General features: G+C 44.4%; 1 long non-coding RNA gene across 1 annotated transcript in view; it reads right to left on the bottom strand.

Moving 5' to 3' along the window:
* Positions 1-8,158: 8,158 nt before the first annotated feature.
* LOC141084366 (uncharacterized) overlaps positions 8,159-20,328 on the bottom strand; it is a 107,737-nt gene continuing 95,567 nt past the window's right edge. Inside the window, exon 2 of the long non-coding RNA XR_012230986.1 lies at positions 8,159-10,191. This is a non-coding gene — a long non-coding RNA (uncharacterized lncRNA). The remainder of the gene's footprint in view (positions 10,192-20,328) is intronic.

The following is a 20,328-nucleotide window of genomic DNA, read 5'->3' on the forward strand; positions in this document are numbered from 1 at the left end:
GACTTAGTCCCTGGAGAATCTCGCTGCTGAGCAGCATGCATTGTCATAGCTGTGCCAGAGGTGGCAGCAGCAAGCAAACCCACGGAGCTGGCCTGGACAGAGCGCCGGGACCGCCAATTCCGCTGAGCAGGCTCCACTGTGGCCGAAGAAGAATGGGACACCGCTGGGTGCAAGGCTCTGGATTCCTGCTGTGCAGTGGCAGGAACCCGACGCCTGAGGCTGGTTTCACATTAGCGCTTTTTAAGCGTACGCACGGCCGGGGGTAGCTCCGCCCCCGAGCCGGATCTCTGCCCGGCGTGCCCGCCCCTTGCTTGTAGCGCCGCCTCCTAGCGGACAGCGGCGCCTGCGATCGGCGCACCCTATCTTTAGCATAGGGTGCGCAGATCGTGCGCAGGCCGTGCGCTAGTTGCGCTTTGACCTGCGCTGCGCACTTTTGACGGTGCGCCGTGCGCGCCAAAATCGAACTTTTCGGATTTTGGCGCGCACGGTGCACCGTCAAAAGTGCGCAGCGCAGGTCAAAGCGCAACTAGCGCACGGCCTGCGCACGATCTGCGCACCCTATGCTAAAGATAGGGTGCGCCGATCGCAGGCGCCGCTGTCCTCTAGGAGGCGGCGCTACAAGCAAGGGGCGGGCACGCCGGGCAGAGAGCCGGCTCGGGGGCGGAGCTACCCCCGGCCGTGCGTGGGCTTAAAAAGTGCTAATGTGAAACCAGCCTGACACATACATGCATACATACATACATACATACATACACTTTTTCCCCATTATGTACCTAGGGGCAAAATTGTTTGGTGAATTTTAATGCGCAGGGTTAAAATTTCACCTCACAACATAGCCTATGACACTCTCGGGGTCCAGACGTGTGACTGTGCAAAATTTTGTGGCTGTAGCTGCGACGGTGCACAAGCCAATCCCGGACATACATACATACATACAAACATACACACACACATTGAGCTTTATATATTAGATTTTGTTATTTTCATACAAAAGCCAGACTTGGTGCATTTCTACCAACTCAAACTTCAACTAAACGGACTCTGAATTTACAACTCTAGCTCCACAAGCCTGGCTAGAACTTATGTTGAATTAGCCTAACAATGGCTGCAAACAATGGCGTTGGAAATAAACTCGATGGTGGTAGAAAGAGCATGGAGGGAACGTCACCAGATTCTTTATCGTAGAAGTGAAAAAAATCTAAGGCTACATAGGGGGGCCATAGTGATCTGTGCTCTAGCATCACTTTTCTCCTGTGTACATCATTACTGGACATGGACACATCCTCACCTAAATAGTTGAATGTTCTTTCACTGAGTTAATAATCAAGACTGTCGACTGTTACATGCTCTTTGCTTGTTGTTTTGCAATTCCGAAAACTTACATCCCAAACTGCAAAAGTAGAGTAGCCTTGCCAATCAGGTTGTGAACATCTAGCATATAATTAAAAACTTATGTTACATGCACAGACTCCCTGTGTGGGATGTGATAGAGAAGCTTTAACAAAGGATGCAATTAATTTATTCTGGATAACAGACAGCACCGGCAACGCACTGACTGGCATGTAAATATCTCATCATCGGCAGACTTGACAGAACCTCATTAGCAGCTGTTAGGAAAATTACAGGTCAGAGCTGCTAAAATGTGATCAGTCAGCACATGAGCCTCAATGAAGACACAGGGATGGTGAGATAAGAGCAGATTCAGTTATGGGTACTCACTACTTGTCTGATGTGGGATCGCTACTGCATTTAAGTTATGTAATTATTGGATTTGACTAGTTTCGGGAATAACTCAAGTAGATTCATATGATAAGAGAAGATAGTTATATTATTATAACTATTACCATCACAAAGTCCACAGTCAATAGCTGGGAGGCATCTTTTCTAAAAGGCACCCTCCCCAATAAGGAGGTTCCTGAGCAACACAGTGAATCATTAGTGAGTGAGGTGGTCTACTTGTGAGTTTTGAGGTCTCCTGGTCCTGGTGGGGCCAGTGTCCTGAGCCTGTAATCCCTGGTCCTAGTGTGGCCAGTGCCTGAGCCTTGTCCTATGGTCCATGTGAGACCAGTCCCTGAAACAGTATCATAGTCCTGTGTGTCTGAATGTGTGCCTACCTGATTACCGCATATATCCGGACTACTACAACTAGTCTCCGAATTAGTCATGTTTCAGTCTCCGTATTAGTAACCATTCTGCAGAGGATCCCAAGCCCTTGTCCTATCTGTGTCTGCGTATCAGCAGCGGCAGTACTAGCGACTGCCTATGAGTGGTACCTGGTGGATAGCTGCAGCTAAGTCTAGCTCCACCATCAGGTGCTCCAGTGAATACTTGCTAGTCGCTTAACTACATCCCTCCTAGGTAAGTCTGGTGCCGTGGCACAGAGGGTCCACGAACCACATGCACTACCTGCGTGCATAACAAATATATTCTTTAACCTCTTCGCGACCGCCCACAGTAGATAAACGTTGGCACTTGCTGGGCTTTGTGCAGCGCCGACGTTTATCTACTGTCGGCGGTTTTGTGCCCCCCGGGACCCCCTCATACCTTATAACGCGGGGATCCCGGTGCACAATGCATGCTGGGACCCCCGACGTCCTCGAGACCTGATTGGTTCAGGTCCTGATGACGTCGCGCCACAGCAGCCAATGAGAGAGCTCGCTGGGAAAGCTGCTTGTTTCCCGGCGATCTCCCTCATTATAACGCGACTTCTCCTCTGAGCTCATGCTGACAGATGAGCAGAGGTGAAGCAGCGTTACAGTGTGACTAGATCGCTGCCTGGCACAGCTGATCGCTGCCTGGCACAGCTGTGTCAGGCAGCGATCTTGTCACACAGTAACGCTGCTTCACCTCTGCTCATCTGTCAGTGTGAGATCAGAGGAGAAGTGGCGTTACTATGTGCCGGGCAGCGATCTTGTCACATAGTAACGCTGCTTCTCTGATCATCTGCCAGTGTGAGATCAGAGGAGAAGTGGCGTTACTATGAGTCAAAAATACAAAAAATAAAAAACACAAAAATAAAAAAAAAAGTAAAGAAAAAAAAGCAGGTAGCCAGGCTAGAGGCTAGGTCTAGGGTTAGGTCTAGGGTTAGGGCTAGGGTTAGGGCTAGGGTTAGGGCTAGAGTTAGGGGTGTGTTGGGGTTAGGGTTGGAATTCGAATTGGGGGTTTCCACTGTTTAGGTACATCAGGGGCTCTGTAAATGCAATATGACGCCCGCAGACCATTCCATCAAAGTCTGCATTCCAGAACGTCACTACTTCCCTTCCGAGCCCCACCGTGTGCCCAAACAGTGGTCCCCCCCACATGTGGGGTACCAGCGTACTCAGGACAAATTGGACAACAACTCTTAGGGTCCAATTTCTCCTGTTACCCTTGTGAAAATAAAAATTGGGAGCTAAAAGATCATTTTTGTGGAAAAAAAATGATTTTTTTATTTTCACGGCTCTACATTATAAACTTTAGTGAAACACTTGGGGGTTCAAAGTGCTCACCACACATCTAGATAAGTTCCTTGGGGGGTCTAGTTTCCAAAAAGGGGTCACTTGTGGAGGATTTCCACTGTTTAGGCACATCAGGGGCTCTGCAAACGCAACATGACACCCGCAGACCATTCCATCAAAGTCTGCATTCCAAAACGTCACTACTTCCCTTCCGATCCCCACCATGTGCCCAAACAGTAGTTTTCTTCCACATATGTGGTACCAGTGTACTCAGGACAAATTGGACAACAACTTTTGGGGTCCAATTTCTCCTGTTACCCTTGTGAAAATAAAAAATTGGGGGCTAAAAGATCATGTTTGTGGAACAAAAATGATTTTTTATTTTCATGGCTCTACGTTATAAACTTCTGTGAAGCACTTGGGGGTTCAAAGTGCTCACGACACATCTAGATAAGTTCTTTAAGGGGTCTAGTTTCCAAAATGGGGTCACTTGTGGGGGTTTCCACTGTTTAGGCACATTAGGGGCTCTCCAAATGCGACATGGCGTCCTATCTCAATTCCAGCCAATTCTGCATTGAAAAAGTCAAACGGCACTCCTTCCTTTCTGAGCTCTGCCGTGTGCTCAAACAGTGGTTTAGCCCCACATACGGGGTATCGGCGTATTTGGGAGAAATTGCACAAAAAATTTTGTGGTTCATTTTCTGTTTTTACACTTGTGAAAATAAAAAAAATGGTTCTGAAGTAAAATGTTTGTGAAAAAAAGTTAAATGTTTATTTTTTCCTTCCACATTCCATTCATTCATGTGAAACACCTGAAGGGTTAATAAACTTCTTGAATGTGGTTTTGAGTACATTGAGAGGTGCAGTTTTTAGAATGGTGTCACTTTTGGGTATTTTCTGTCATATTGACCCCCCAAACTCACTTCAAATGTGAGGTGGTCCCTAAAAAAATGGTGTTGTAAATTTTGTTGTAAAAATGAGAAATCGCTGGTCAACTTTTAACCCTTATAACTTCCTAAAAAAAAAAAATGATGTTTCCAAAATTGTGCAGATGTAAAGTAGACATGTGGGAAATGTTATTTATTAACTATTTTGTGCAATATCACTCTCTGATTTAAGGGCATAAAAATTAAAAGTTTGAAAATTGCAAAATTTTCAAAATTTTTGCCAAATTTCGATTTTTTTAACATATAAGCGCAGTTCATATCTAAGAAATTTTACCACTATCCTGAAGTACAATATGTCATGAGAAAACAATGTCAGAATCAGCAGGATCCGTTGAAGCATTCTAGAGTTATGGCCTCATAAAGTGACACTGGTCAGAATTGAAAAAATTGGCCTGGTCACGAAGGCAAAAACAGGCTCAGGCGCGAAAGGGTTAAAACCCATCGGGGGGGGGGAAAAGGCAGGTCCCCTGTGGCTTTTCCCTGGCCGCTCTCCTGCAGTGCAGGTCTCTCTCTGTGTACATGTATAGGGACAGGCCTGTCACTCCAGGAAAGCTGTCAGGAACCCATCTGTCCAACTAGTCTCCCAGCTCGACCCCTGGCTGCTTTTAAAACATGTTTTTCTTTAAAAAGCAAACAAACCTGAATGAAATCATTGGTCTAAACTGGTCTCTTAAGCATGAGAGAAGAGCATGGATTCTGAAGCTGGCCAGACCCAGCAATCTGCCTAGTTTTGAGGGGGCTTACAGGCTCTAATGACAAGAGCCTGCTAGTGGGAGATGCTCCTTGCCTAGATAACACTGGTCTACAAAAAAAAAAAATGTTTTCTGGCATGGACTTTAAGAACAGTTTTATACTAATTTGAGGGTGCTGAATTCAAATCTGATCTTATAATTTCTCTATCACATCACGTTTTTTCGCTATAGGTGTATAGCCCATTTTCATGAATTTCGATGAAAAATATAAGTAGTGTATGAAAAGTGCCGGTTTATACGGTTCACTAAGGTAAATTTAGTTTTCATTTAGCTTCCCAATAAATGTGAGAACATCTTTCTTTTCTTTGAACATGCATAATTCCCATTTGTTATGATAAGAAAGAAACAGTTTTCAACGTACACAACAGTCGTGTGCAGGTACTGTCTTATTTATTGAAATTTTCAATGAATTTTGATATTTATTGTTTTTATGCTGCTGTTTTTCTGTTTTTTGTTTGTGAATCAATACCTAAGGTGTGTTTGTGTGGGGGGGCAGAAATTCAATGAACAACTCAGGTAGCTAACAACTTTTATCTTGTATTTCTCTGCAGGATGTTTTGCTGATCTAACAATGGCCTCTACATCTCGCAGAAGACAGTGCTCAAATGATCCAAATATTTTTTGTTACATCTGTGGAAACTTTACTGTGAAGACTCACAAGCGCAACATTACTGACTTTGTTAAGAGAGTGTATTTTGCGTACTTCAAAGTAAAACTTGGAGACCAAGACAAGCATTGGGCTACTCACAAAGTGTGCAAAACCTGTATTGAGAGCTTGAGATCATGGTCTCAAGGAAAGAATGCTAAACTTCAGTTTGGAGTTCCTATGGTTTGGAGAGAACCAAACAATCATTTAGAAGACTGCTATTTCTGCCTTGTCGATGTACAGTTGTGGCCAAAAGTATTGACACCCCTGCAATTTTGTCAGATAATACTCAGTTTCTTCCTGAAAATGATTGCAAACACAAATTCTTTGGTATTATTATCTTCATTTTATTTGTCTTAAATGAAAAAACCCCAAAAGAATTGTCCTAAAGCCAAATTGGATATAATTCCACACCAAACATAAAAAGGAGGGTGGACAAAAGTATCGGCACTGTTCGAAAAATCATGTGATGCTTTTCTAATTTGAGTAATTAACAGCACCTGTAACTTACCTGTGACACCTAACAGGTGTTGGCAATAACTAAATCACACTTGCAGCCAGTTGACATGGATTAAAGTTGACTCAACCTCTGTCCTGTGTCCTTGTGTGTACCACATTGAGTATGGAGAAAAGAAAGAAGACCAAAGAACTGTCTGAGGACTTGAGAAACCAAATTGTGAGGAAGCATGAGCAATCTCAAGGCTACAAGTCCATCTCCAAAGACCTGAATGTTCCTGTGTCTACCGTGCGCAGTGTCATCAAGAAGTTTAAAGCCCATGGCACTGTGGCTAACCTCCCTAGATGTGGACGGAAAAGAAAAATTGACAAGAGATTTCAACGCAAGATTGTGCGGATGTTGGATAAAGACCCTCGACTAACATCCAAACAAGTTCAAGCTGCCCTGCAGTCCGAGGGTACTATCCGTCGGCATCTGAATGAAAAGGGACTGTATGGTAGGAGACCCAGGAAGACCCCACTTCTTACCCCGAGACATAAAAAAGCCAGGCTGGAGTTTGCCAAAACTTACCTGAAAAAGCCTAAAACGTTTTGGAAGAATGTTCTCTGGTCAGATGAGACAAAAGTAGAGCTTTTTGGGCAAAGGCATCAACATAGAGTTTACAGGAGAAAAAAGAGGCATTCAAAAAAAAAAAACACAGTCCCTACAGTCAAACATGGCGAGGTTCCCTGATGTTTTGGGGTTGCTTTGCTGCCTCTGGCACTGGACTGCTTGACTGTGTGCATGGTTTTATGAAGTCTGAAGACTACCAACAAATTTTGCAACATAATGTAGGGCCCAGTGTGAGAAAGCTGGGTCTCCCGCAGAGGTCATGGGTCTTCCAGCAGGACAATGACCCAAAACACACTTCAAAAAGCACTAGAAAATGGTTTGAGAGAAAGCACTGGAGACTTCTAAGGTGGCCAGCAATGAGTCCAGACCTGAATCCCATAGAACACCTGTGGAGAGATCTGAAAATGGCAGTTTGGAGAAGGCACCCTTGTAATACCTGGGACCTGGAGCAGTTTGCCAAAGAAGAATGGTCTAAAATTCCAGCAGAGCATTGTAAGAAACTCATTGATGGTTACCGGAAGCGGTTGGTCGCAGTTATTTTGGCTAAAGGTTGTGCAACCAAGTATTAGGCTGAGGGTGCCAATACTTTTGCCTGGCCCATTTTTGGAGTTTTGTGTGAAATGATCAATGTTTTGCTTTTTTGCTTCATTCTCTTTTGTGTTTTTTCATTTAAGACAAATTAAATGAAGATAATAATACCAAAGAATTTGTGTTTGCAATCATTTTCAGGAAGAAACTGAGTATTATCTGACAAAATTGCAGGGGTGTCAATGCTTTTGGCCACAACTTTAAAAGGTTTCAATAAGAAAAACAAGCAATATTTGCAATATCCGAGTATCCCTTCAGCTATTCGACCAGTTGCCCATAGTGAAGACATAGCTGTTCCAAAATTTACTGAGCTTCCAGAAAACGTTGACACAGATCTCTCCTCACATTGTTATACTGATGAAGAAGACAGTCCAGATATTTTTCAGCCATGTGATGAAGATTGTGACAAACCAATTCTGTTTACTCAGTCTGCTTTGAATGATCTGGTTAGAGATCTTTATCTACCAAACGAGTCTTTTTTTTTTTAAGAGTGTTTTTATCATAAAACATTCGAAAGGAGTAATTTTCATCAAAAATTGAAAATATCTCGAAATCCTGATGTAATAGCCAAAAACGGAGTTCATATTCGTAATCAGCAGCCAAAATTGACTTAAAATATGTTTTAAAACCTTTTGCCAGAAAAATTGTGTTGACCAGTGTTAATGGGCCATTATGAGACTCCTGGGTGGCCGGTAGCTTAGGCACCACGCTATACAGAATAGAATGAAAAATAGCTTTATTTTTGAGAACAGAGAGGATATTTAATAAACAACAAATTGCAACATTTCTCGTTTTTAATGAATGAAGATGATGATGGAAACAATGAAGATGAGACAATGACTTTAAAAAGTGTTGGGATGAAAATCCTGATTTACTCTAAGGAACTGCCAACCCCACCTGATCTTACATCGGCCCTGTTTTTTTTTTTTTAGTATAGGATCATTCTAGCATTTAATAACCTAAAATATTGCAGATATAATATAGCATTTTTTTAGTTGGGATTGGGAACAATAAGGGTTCTAAACTACAGCAAGCAGGCAAACAGGACATTACATAGAGAAGTTATGAATATCAAGCTTAGAACTAACAACTTTTTGGTAACTGTTCAAATAACATCAGCGCCTGCTTCCTTCTACCTTGAAATAACACACAGGATTGTAACCTGAACAATGGTCACAATTAGAAAACATCCAAGACTATGAGAACAAGGGTGTACTGAGGAATGTGAAAAAGCTGTACTATTAGTTACAGGTGGAAAGAGGGACAGGTCAGGGGAAAATCACATTACACGGATCTGAAAATAAATTACTGTATATATGAGGAATTAGATGACAAATTCTAAGAAACGCCTACATGACACAAAATGTGCCGTTACAGAAAACCAATAAATCATCAGCTGAAGAATGTCCAAAGAAATCCGCCATCTAAATGATTTTATTTTGCTTTTGTTTTACGGAATAGAGAAGTAAAAGAGAAAATCCTGGTTTAATAATTGTTGATCCTCTTTGCCCCTTCTTTAAGCAGCCTTAGGGTATGTGCACACAACATCTTTTTCAGGCAGAATATTACAAACCTACAAGAATACCTTCAAAAGAATGAGCATATGCATTTTGTGTGAAAAAATGCCTTGTCCACTGGCTGCAAGAGCAGAATAAAGAACTGTCTTGATTCAGATGACACTGTGCCTGAGTGAATATATTTTTCTAACATTCAGAAGACACCCAACCACCTTTTGGAGTATTTTGTCATCATTTTTGTTTAAAAAAAAAGCTAGCAAGTTCTTCATTATTTCATAGAGTGGAAAAAAGATCGATAAACAACAGTAAAACAGATATCTTAAAAATCATGGGAAAACCCTCCAAAAATACGTTGGCAGCCAAATCCTTTGGAAAGATGCTCACAAAATTACCAAAAAGGCACTTCAGGAAAAAAAGAAAACACTAGAGTTGCCTAAAGTGTCATCTGCTTAAAAAAAACTCTAAAGGTTCACCTGAGTTTAAAAAAGATGTGTGAACATAGCCTTAAGGATCATTCACAGTACTGATTTTTCTCATGTGAGTGCTATCCATGGTCCACTCGAGCTGTGTTTGTTGAGACCAGTGATGTGAAATTGAAACTGCCACTTGTTTATGCATATAAAAGAGGATAATCTTCTGTCATATGCATCAACAGAGCAGAATGTGCAGTATCACATCACTGACTTGTCAACAGCAGGCAACAGAATCAGCTCTGAACTGGCATTGTGGAAAAGTGCAGAACAGTTGAGTTCTGCTAGAACTAGCTCCAGGTGACAATAAAGCAAAAACACACAACAGTGTACAATGCGAATTTGACACATAAATTAGCTTCTTGATTACTCAAGAGAGGTGAAACTTGTCAGGGGCACGCAGGAGATGACTCGCTTACATCCATCTCCTGGTCCTTCCGTCAAACAATATCTCCAATGCAGTCCCTGCCATTAGAGTTGACTGGCTGCCTTGCTGTTGCCATCGATAATTAAGTGTCTGAACTTCACAGCATTTGACTGGATTCAAAGGTGTGTAGGCCATGTTACATAACTGGACCCATTGAAGCGTCTGATTGTCGCAAAACGGCCATCGCCTCCGCTGCACCTGCTCCTCTGCATCCATGTACTACTTGTATTGAATAAAGAAAGGAGTGCTTTACTGCATCACGGCATGCCACCTAATTTTTTCTCTTTGACGCTGATCGCTTCAGGTGTTGCACCCGGGATTTTGCAAGCTGTATACTGCTGGAGAAAGATTGAAAAGTTATGTTATAAGCTGTTTGGTGCTGGTTTTCCTTATTTTCCACATAGGCCATGTTGCAGCCTCTATTTCCTATTGCATTACAAGTGTATTTTACCACAGCCAAAACTTTATAGAGAGAATTCCCATTGCAGCCTTCCTAGTGGAGAGTGCATATATCTGCACCAAGACAAGGGCCTATGATTCAGGTAAGACCTCTCCCTAATCTCCTATGTCTCTGTCCTCCAACTGCTCAAGGAAGGGAGGAAGGGAACCTGTCACCGGAGTTCACATGTTTAAACCAACATCTGATGCTGTAGTACACGCCCAATTTAAAATGAGGTGTTTGCCTATCGGAGAGTGTCATATAGCTCAGTGGGCTATTGGGGAATTTTTTCCTCTTTTCCTCTCTTTTCTTGTTTATCATGTCCTTGATTTCCAAATACTTTTACCTACTGTTGGACTAAGATACCAAACAATATGATTCCCCATAGAATCAGCTGAGACTGGCCTACCCAGGCTAAAGATTTTCCTTCCTTCTAGTTCAGGTCTCCATACTGAAATTGAATGCACCTGCACTTTATAATTTGTTTACATGGACCTTTTCATATATAAGTGAATTTTGGCACTTCATCAAATAGAACAAGTCCTGAGAAACCCAGTCACTCATGGATCAACATCACATTGCCTATAGGACATATGCTATGCCCACCTTGGGTTAGATCACAGTGTGTTCGATGTACCTTTATGAGATTTGCTTACTTTGTACATGTTGAGCTACTTTGTGTAGTGTAACGCACTACTTTTGTCCTCTGTGCTTGAATTTTTATTATTTTTATTAACTTTAAATACTTGATTCTTTAAAAATTCAATTTTTTAAATAAACCATGCAATCGAACCTTGTCTTTCCCCAGGATACACACCTGTGGCTGTGAGTATATCTGACATTTTGGTGGTATATTGCTCAAAGTCTGTACAGACTGTGTTAACAGCCATATAGCTCAGTGGTAGCTACTTGGGAAGTACAGCACGGCGAAGAATCATAGAGTTTCAGTTATTGGGGGAAAGGGGAATGCCAATCATGGGAGTATGGGGAAGCCAGCTCTCTGGGCACCATAACTCTTCACTACTTCAGTACTACCCAGACAACTCCTGGTACGCTGGTACACTCTGATTTAAAACTGCTTTTTTTCTGCAAAATAGTGAAACAGACTATTTTATGAAGACTTTTTAGAATGTAATAGTAAGTACTATACAATTATGGTATCAGATTAATAATGAAAACTTTTCCTTTAAGTCTCCTTTTTCCAGCAGCCTTCAGTAGTTCCATTAGAACTGCTGACATGTCAAGACTGACGTTTGGAGCTGGGCAGTATAGAGCATAAGTTACTTGTGCCAGGAAAGATCCATAATAATGCCTTTCTGTGAAATGTGGTTCACACTTGGTGCCCTCCCCTTTTTGGGGCATTCCCCATACATTTATTATATAATATCTTGCTGCTTTGAAAGACAGGAATGAGGGACACATATTGGCAGAAATTTTATTTACACTGAGCCATACCACTAGCCTCACAAGTTTTTTTGGTGTCCACACAGAAATTGTGCCACTGCTAAAGACCCTTTGAATTCCTACACAGAATGATACCACTTTTATGGCCCATACAATATAATACCTCCCCACCGAGTATGATACACCAATGGTGCGCCTTCACACCAGTATTATGCCTCAAAAATGCCTCCAACAAACACATAGCAGGACTCCCACACAATGTATTCCCCTGTACACAGTATGACAGAATGATGTCACAGTACATTCCCTCACACAGAATGATGGCCACCACAATGCCCCCTTACACACTATGCCACCACAACACCCTCATACATTATCCTACTGTAAGAAGATGGACTGGACAGGGGGGGGTACCTCTCTTGCGCCTGGTCCAAAACTGTCGGGGCTGTCACCATTGTTGCCAGGGGGAAAGCTTTCCAACCCAGACCAACATTTGCACTTGACTGCAGGGAGCGTGACTATGATAAAAGGTCCCATGTGCGGGAAAGGGGGTGCGGACATGGCGGGAAGACAGAGTGCGAAGCAGAGGAAGGTTGATGCTCCACCCTCAGAGCATCCTGATAGCGCAGGCCAGCTCTATAGATTCCCTCTGTCCAGGTTCACTGACTGTGGACAGAGAACTGCCATGTGCCCGTTGTCTCCTGTGACCGAAAGTTACAGACTCTCTGGGCTGGTGGCTACTATGCACGTGCCACCTAATACAGACCGGGTAACTGATCTAGAACTGTATCATTCCTCACCCGGATACTACTGCCGAGCTGAGTCACACTCCGCCTGTGTTACAGACTGTGCTGCACCCCGTACAACAAACTTTGGATTCAGGACCCTGCTTAGGACAATGAGGTCTCACTGCCATTGCCAGGAACTGGACCCTCAACTTCTTCAGAACGACACCGGAGTCATCACGCGCCAGTTGCGTGGGTGCCACCGTTGGAACCTAAGGCTCTACAGCCAGGAAGCCGGCAGACTGATAAGTTAACCCTTTCATGAACAGTTGCTTTACCTTTTACCTCACCCCGCTCTCATACCATGCATTATAATATCACCTCCTATGCCCCCTGCTTAACCCATTACCTCCCTGCTTGAGGTATACCTCTGTTAATAAATCTGTTAACCTTGCTCTGCCTCCCATCTGTCCCTGCATCCCGTTACCTGCTCACACTTCCACAGTGCCCCCATACATTATGCCACCACAGTGCCATCATACATTATGCCACCACAGTGCCCCTACACATTATGCCATTGCAGTGCCCCCACACATCATGCCACCACAGTGCTCCCACACATTATGCCACTGTGGTAATAGCAGGTACACAGGATGCAGTGATGAGTCGCGAGACAGAAATTACTTTAAACGTTAACTTTTATAGATAAATGCTGCAATCAACAGAATAACAGTAGTTGTCCTCGCAGGGAGCCAATACACATAAACAAGGATTGGGAGAACACGACTAATCCGGCAAAGACCGGTCACTATAAGCCGCGGAATGGCCGACTATGGGTCCTTAGTCACTATGTATCACTTATCCGTAATGACGTCCCTCAGCGTTTTGTTCCACGGTGTGTCTGCGTCGCAGCCACTAGGCCCAGCTGCTGAAGATCTGGCGTAGATTTCAGGTGTTCCGACACCCAGGAGGAGTAGGGGCACAACAGGTCTGTGGCGAGTTCTTTGGTGGGATGTCCCCCAGCGGAGGCAGCGGGATACAGCCTGGGAGTGGGAGAGGGGAGGCCGTGGCAGCGGCGGTGATAAGTGGTGGTTGATAGGCCACAGGCGCAGTCTGAGGCCGCACTGGAGGATCCGCAGCGGGCACATGCCCAGTCTCTACCGCAGACTGGAGCGGGGCAGTGGCAGCTGCGGGCGGCAAAGGAGTAGTCACTGCCGTGGTCAGGAGTAAAGCAGCAGTGGCTGCGGGCAGCAGCGAGGAGGCCGCAGCCGTGAGCTGGAGTGAGGCGGTGTCGGCCACGGACGGCTGCAAGTAGGCCGCAGCCGAGAGCTGGAGTGAGGCAGCAGTCTTCTTTTGTCAGTAAGCTCGGCGCCGTCTCCCTGCGGTCCACCGAGAGTCTCCCTCCTGTCGCTGTCCTCCTCTCTGGAAGCTGCTCGTGGCTCTCGCTCTCTGGCCCTCCCCAAGTCTCCACCTTCTTCTCCCTCGTTCTGCTGACTCACACAGTCTGGCCGTCTCCACCCCTCTTCTCTGGACTCCTCCCCCAACTGCCCTGTCAGTCTCAGCAGTCCATCCCCTAGCTCTGCTCCCTGGAAACAGATGCCCCAGGAACCTGGAAGACGGTCCCCTCGGTTCCGGCCTGAGTACTCGGCGGAGGCCTCTCCTCCTACACTACCACAGTGCCATCATACATTATGCCACCACAGTGCCTTCATACATTGTGCCACCACAGTGCCCCCACTCAATACGCCACTGCAGTGCCTCATATATTATGCCACCAGAGTGCCTACACAGATAATGTCATCACGGTGCCTCCAAACATGGTTCTTCCTATTGTCCCATTAAGTTTGGAGCCCCGAGGTGCCTCCTTATACAGTATGACACCAACATAGATGAGTCAAGGAGCCCTTCCCATGCATAAATCATGATGCCCAAAGTGCCTACCACACAAAAGATGGTCCCCAAGATGCCCTGGCATGTAGTGAAGTAAGGTCCATTACACTTTCTGTACCTAATTCCTAACAACACAGATACAGTTAAAGTAGGAACATGTCGCCGACTTCCCTGGACAGCAGGACAACTTCCAATTTCTGGGAATGTCCTACTAGAGCTGGGACAGTTGGGAGAAGTGTGCAGAGGGATCATGCCTTAATAATAACAGCATCTCGTCTTTGGCTAACTTGTACCAGATTCCTGATCTAGTTTTAAAGCCAATGTTGTCTAGCTGCTTTAGCCGTCATCCAGTGTTTTAGTAGTAGGAACATAAAAGACATAAATCTACTAATCGGTCTCTCTCTTACCAAACTCTCCCCTCTCCATTCTGTCTTGAATGCTGCAGCCAGGATTATATTCCTCACCATTCGTTATACCGATGCCTCTACCTTGTGCCAGTCATTACACTGGTTAGCCATCCACTCCAGAATTCAGTATAAACTTATTACCTCACCCACAAAGCACTCCATGGCTCAGCACCACCCTACATCTCCTCCCTCGTCTCAGCCTACCACCCTACCCGTGCCCTCTATTCTGCTAATGACCTGAGGTTAACATCCTCAATAATCAGAACCTCCCACTCCCGTCTCCAAGACTTTTCACGTGCTGCGCCAATTCTTTGGAATGCACTACCCAGGTTAATATGATTAATCCCCAATCCCCACAATTTTAAGCGTGCCTAAAAAACGCATTTGTTCAGACTGGTCTATCGCCTCAACGCATTAACCTAAATATCATTGTGTGGCTCATTCAAAAATTTTTACCATAACCAGGTTCCTTGCATCATGTTCTCACATGCTTTGTGCATTTAATAGCCCTCTGTGTCTGTACTGTTACATATTTAGACTGTTAACTGGTTCATGCAGCATCACAGGAACACCCAATTCTTACACTATGGCTGGTTCGAACAACAAAAGCAATTGTTACCATCCACCTTTCGTGTCACCCCTTTTTCCTTATAGATTGTAGGCTTGCAAGCAGGGCCCTCATTCCTCTTGGTATCTGTTTTGATCTATGTGTTTATGGGTATGCTTTATTGTCTATTGTCTGTAGAAGTCCCCTCTATAATGTAAAGTGCTGCGGAATATGTTGGCGCTATAGGAATAAAATTATTATTATTATTATTTATTATTAAATCTTGGGCAACTGAAGACCTTCCTTGACAGAGCTCACCCTTGACAGGGAATAAGTGAAAAAATATGTTCATCATCTCAGCATGAAAAATAAATCAACTTTACAACTAGTCTTCATTTCTAAGGCAGGTTCAGACAGCCATATGCAAAAACAGGCCAGTTGTGTCTAAATTGTGGCGGTGCCTGGCACCATTTGCAGTTCTGTTTGCTTTTCTGTATCGAGGACAAGTCCTGGAGCTGCATGCATTATTTTAGTCCATGTATCAAAACAAAGCTGTGCATGCTGTGATTATTTTTCTAACGCTTTGAAAAATTGACCATGTACGCTGGCCTACTGGCCTTAATGGGTCCGTGTGCTCGCCATTTTCAGTCCATAGCACATCGACTGATTGTATGCTCATCTGAACAAGCCCTAAGGTTGATACATTGCTCACATCAGATGCATCAGAATGATAAAAAGATTTTTACAAAGGTGGACATGTCCTTTTAAGTGCTGACTGCTGAATATTAAGCTGCTTTTGCAGTACAAACTCATAGATTAGCAGTGCAGAAGCAGCAGAAGCTCCGTCCCCTGAGCTTTTAATTCTGATAGATTGAGCATCTTCTGAATATTTTATTTTGCTTCTTTCTTTTTTGGTCAATGACATTAAGACAATATGAGGGACGTATCACTTCCCCAACATTATTAAAATCTCACACTACTCTCCAGACATAGAGTCCCACTACTGTGCTACAAATGATGGATCATAATTCTCTCTCTGCATGTGTAAAGTTCTCCGCAGTTGGTCTATGCCTCAAAAATCATTTACTGCCAAGTGACCAAGTGATTGTTTTTTACAGTCATTTTGTACAGACAGACTACTTTTAAAGGACAAAGCACCACCCACAGAGAACAGCAAAATGCAACTCAACTACAAAGGTATAAAATATTTTGGTCTTACATAAACATATGAAAGCAACATGTGAGAAAAAAACATTCAGCATTTTTCTCAGCATATTACAACTGGTGAGATAGGGGGAAATTTCCAAACCTTACAATCTTTTTTTGTTGGAATTTCCATATTTAACGTAATACACGAAATATGAAGTAGATTAGATATGCATTTAGTCCATAGCTTTTCCAAAGTTGTGCATCAAGAAAGAGATGAAACTTAGTGACCAATCACTTCCCACATTTCATTATGACTTTCTCTTTAATTTGTTATGAATCCTGGAGTGGACCCACTGGATCGCGGTACCGACCGATCTCAGGCGAGCTGGTCAGGTGGAACCGACCCCTATACAGGGACCATTAGGGGCAGGCCTGGAAGTAAGGTATACCACATTAGCTAGTGCCAGAGGGATGGCTCAAGGACAACGAGAAAAATCAGGATACTCACCAAGGACCAGACGGAGCAGAGCAGCCACAGAGAGACCCAGGGTACAGGACTTGGCAGAGTTCACACAGAGGGTACAGGATCCTGGACAGAGCAGAGCACGCACTGCGAGTGTACAGGGACAGAGCAGAGCACGCACTGGACGCGTACAGGGACAAATAAAACAAGGACAGAATAACGGTGAGGGTAATGGGAGGGACAGAAACCTGAAGGGTACGGGAACCTGATGTGCTAGTATCTAAGGCTGGTTTCAGATTAGTGCATTTTACATGCAGTGCACAGAGCCACTAAGCCCCGCCCCCTGCCTGCCCTGTCCGGTCATTTCATCCTACTATCACACACGACTGCATGCGATCTTCGCACCCTATCTTTAGCATAAGGTGCGCAGACCGTGCGCTGGCCGTGCGTTAGTAGGACTTTTGCATGCGCTGCACACTTTTGAAGGTGCGCCGGTGTGCGCCGAACGCACCATGTTGCATTTTGGTGCGCTCGGCACACCTTCAAAAGTGCGCAGCGCACGCAAAAATCCTACTAGCACACGGCCAGCGCACGGTCTGTGCACCCTATGCTAAAGATAGGGTGCGCAGATCACATGCAGCCGTGTGTGCGATAGTAGGAGGAAATGACCGGACGGGGTGGGCAGGGGGCGGGGCTTAGCGGCGCCGTTCACTTCATGTAAAATGCGCTAATCTGAAACCAGCCTTAGAGGACCTGGAGAAGACCTACAGAGGTAAGGCACAATAATAATCAGGCACTTCCTTTAGCAGGAAGCGTCCTGATATACCCGTAGACCGCTGCCCAGGCAGGACAGCGCTTCCGGGTCAGTACAACTCGGCATCATAAAGCTGGGAGTGCACACGACCGCAACCTAAGCGGCCTAGCGTGCATGTGCAATCGTGGGGATCGGGATCCCCAGCGCAACTAAGGACCCAGAAGAGCAGGCGAGATGCGCAAGGGACCCGGGAAGTAAGGTATTGCCAGGTGTAGTAGCATAATTACTGTTTATATAATTAATTATATCAGTTTCTTGGAGATTTTCTACTGTAAAACATTTGGCGACAGAATGGTTTCTAATTGATGTTGCTGACTTCTAAGTTGAAACAGTATACCGCAATTTCCTTCAGAGCATTAGTGAGAAGTGGACCGATGTCAAGAAAGACTTTATGCTGTGAAGGCTTAGGGGCAATGTTATGACTGCTCTACAAGTTATCCGAATCGTCATGGGACAGTATGGATATGGTGGTTTATTATTTTTTCTCTTTTCCAGGTGACCTGGGCTTCAGGGATTAGGTATAAGGTGAGTATATACTGTGTTTTTATTTCAATATTATTTCATTATTTTAACTTTTTTTTTCTTGAGCACAGGCGCCGGCTGATGACTACACCCATCATCCGCCGCCTGCTCTCGCTGCTATTAGCGACAGCAGGCATAGACAAATGGGAGAATAGTAGTCTCTCATCAGCCGATACCTGTGACATGTGGTAAGATTTTTGTCATGGGTCAGTCACAGCTGCGGGGGTCACATTGACATCTGACAGTGTGACCAGGCAGCTCTCTGATTGACAGTAACAATCTTACCGGCAATAACACTACCGCTGATCAGAGAAGCCATATGCACATATCTTTAGTGGAAACTCAATCATTTATTGTATTTTGACTGAGTTTTGCTGATTTTGAATCCGAACACAAATCGGAATTTGCAATGTTTGTGCCGACTTTGAGATTTACTAACGTTTTCTGTTATGAATGGGTCACCGAGGAGAAAAAAGCAAAACAAGCTAAGTCACAGAAAACCAGAGAGGTTGGTAACTATGCAGATTGCAGATCCCTGATCCTACCACACAGCTAGCAGCAGCCGTGGAGCGTACCTACGATGTTCCTAGACGCTTCGTCACAGCCGGAGGACTAAATAAGCCTGAAGCATGAAAAAGGGAAAACTAACTGCCCCAGAGCAGACCCCAAAGGAATAGATAGCCCCCACACATGTATTGATGGTGAAACAAGATGAAGGCACAAACACAGGCAGGAAAATAGGCTGAGCAAACGATGGGGCCCAAACTAACTAGAAAGGAAAGGAAAGGAAAGACACTGTCTGCAACCTGCAAAAACCCTACAAAAATAATGTCCAACACTTCTGATAGCAAAATTAGATGACTGGAACAGAGCTGAAAACCAAGAGCTGACAAGCCAGAAGGAATCACCAGCAAATGAATAGGGCACCGGTTGTCTTAAATCCAATCTGAGACTCCTGAGGTCCAATCGTCATCCTCATTCTCAGGTGGCAGATCTCCACCGATCAAATCAGCCTCACTACCTCCTGTTACCACCAGAGGGAGTCTGGAAGGAGAACTCACAACTGGTGAACCAGAGAATGAACTCACAACAGTACCCCCCCTTGAGGAGGGGTCACCGAACCCTCATCCATGCCACCAGGCCGATCAGGATGGGCCCGGTGAAAAGCACGAACCAATCTATTGGCATGAATATCAGAGGCAGAGACCCAAGAATTATCCTCCTAACCATAACCCTTCCATTTGACCAAATACTGGAGTCTCTGTCTTACCAAACGAGAATCCAATATTTTCTCTACCTCATATTCCACATTGCCTTCAACCAACACAGGGTCAGGAGGTGCTGCCATAGGAACCATTGGCTCAACAAACCTCTTCAACAGAGATTTGTGAAATACGTTATGGATCTTGAACGTAACTGGAAGAGCCAATCGAAACTAAACAGGATTAAGAATTTTCAAAATCTTATAAGGACCAATAAATCTTGGCTTAAATTTAGGAGATGCAACCTTCATAGGAATATTCTTAGACGACAACCAAACCATATCACCCACTTTAAACCGGGGACCAATGGTCCTATGCCAGTTGGAAAATCGCTGGGCCTTTTCCTGAGAGAGTGACAACTTATCCACCACTTGGTCCCATATGTGCTGCATTCTCTTAACCACAGTGTCCACACCTGGGCAGGACGAAGATTCCACTTGCCCTGAAGAGAATCGAGGATGAAACCCAAAATTACAGAAAAAGGGTGACATCAAAGTGGCAGAACTCGCTCTATTGTTCAGTGCGAATTCGGCCAAGGGCAAAAATGAGACCCAATCATCCTGATCAGCAGATATAAAACATCTTAAATAAGACTCCAGGGTCTGGTTTGTTCTCTCAGTCTGCCCATTGGTCTGGGGATGAAACGCAGAGGAGAACGATAACTGAATTCCCAGATTGGAACAAAAGGCTTTCCAGAAACTGGAAACAAACTGGACCCCTCTATCGGACACAATGTTCTCAGGAATCCCGTGTAACCGAACCACCTGTTGTAAAAACAAGGGCACCAACTCAGCGGAAGATGGCAACTTTGGGAGTGGTACAAGATGTACCATCTTCGAAAATCTATCACAAA

The sequence above is a fragment of the Dendrobates tinctorius genome, unplaced genomic scaffold, assembly GCF_039654945.1.
Source record: "Dendrobates tinctorius isolate UK_male_01 unplaced genomic scaffold, ASM3965494v1 ptg000022l, whole genome shotgun sequence".
Classification (NCBI taxonomy): domain Eukaryota; kingdom Metazoa; phylum Chordata; class Amphibia; order Anura; family Dendrobatidae; genus Dendrobates; species Dendrobates tinctorius.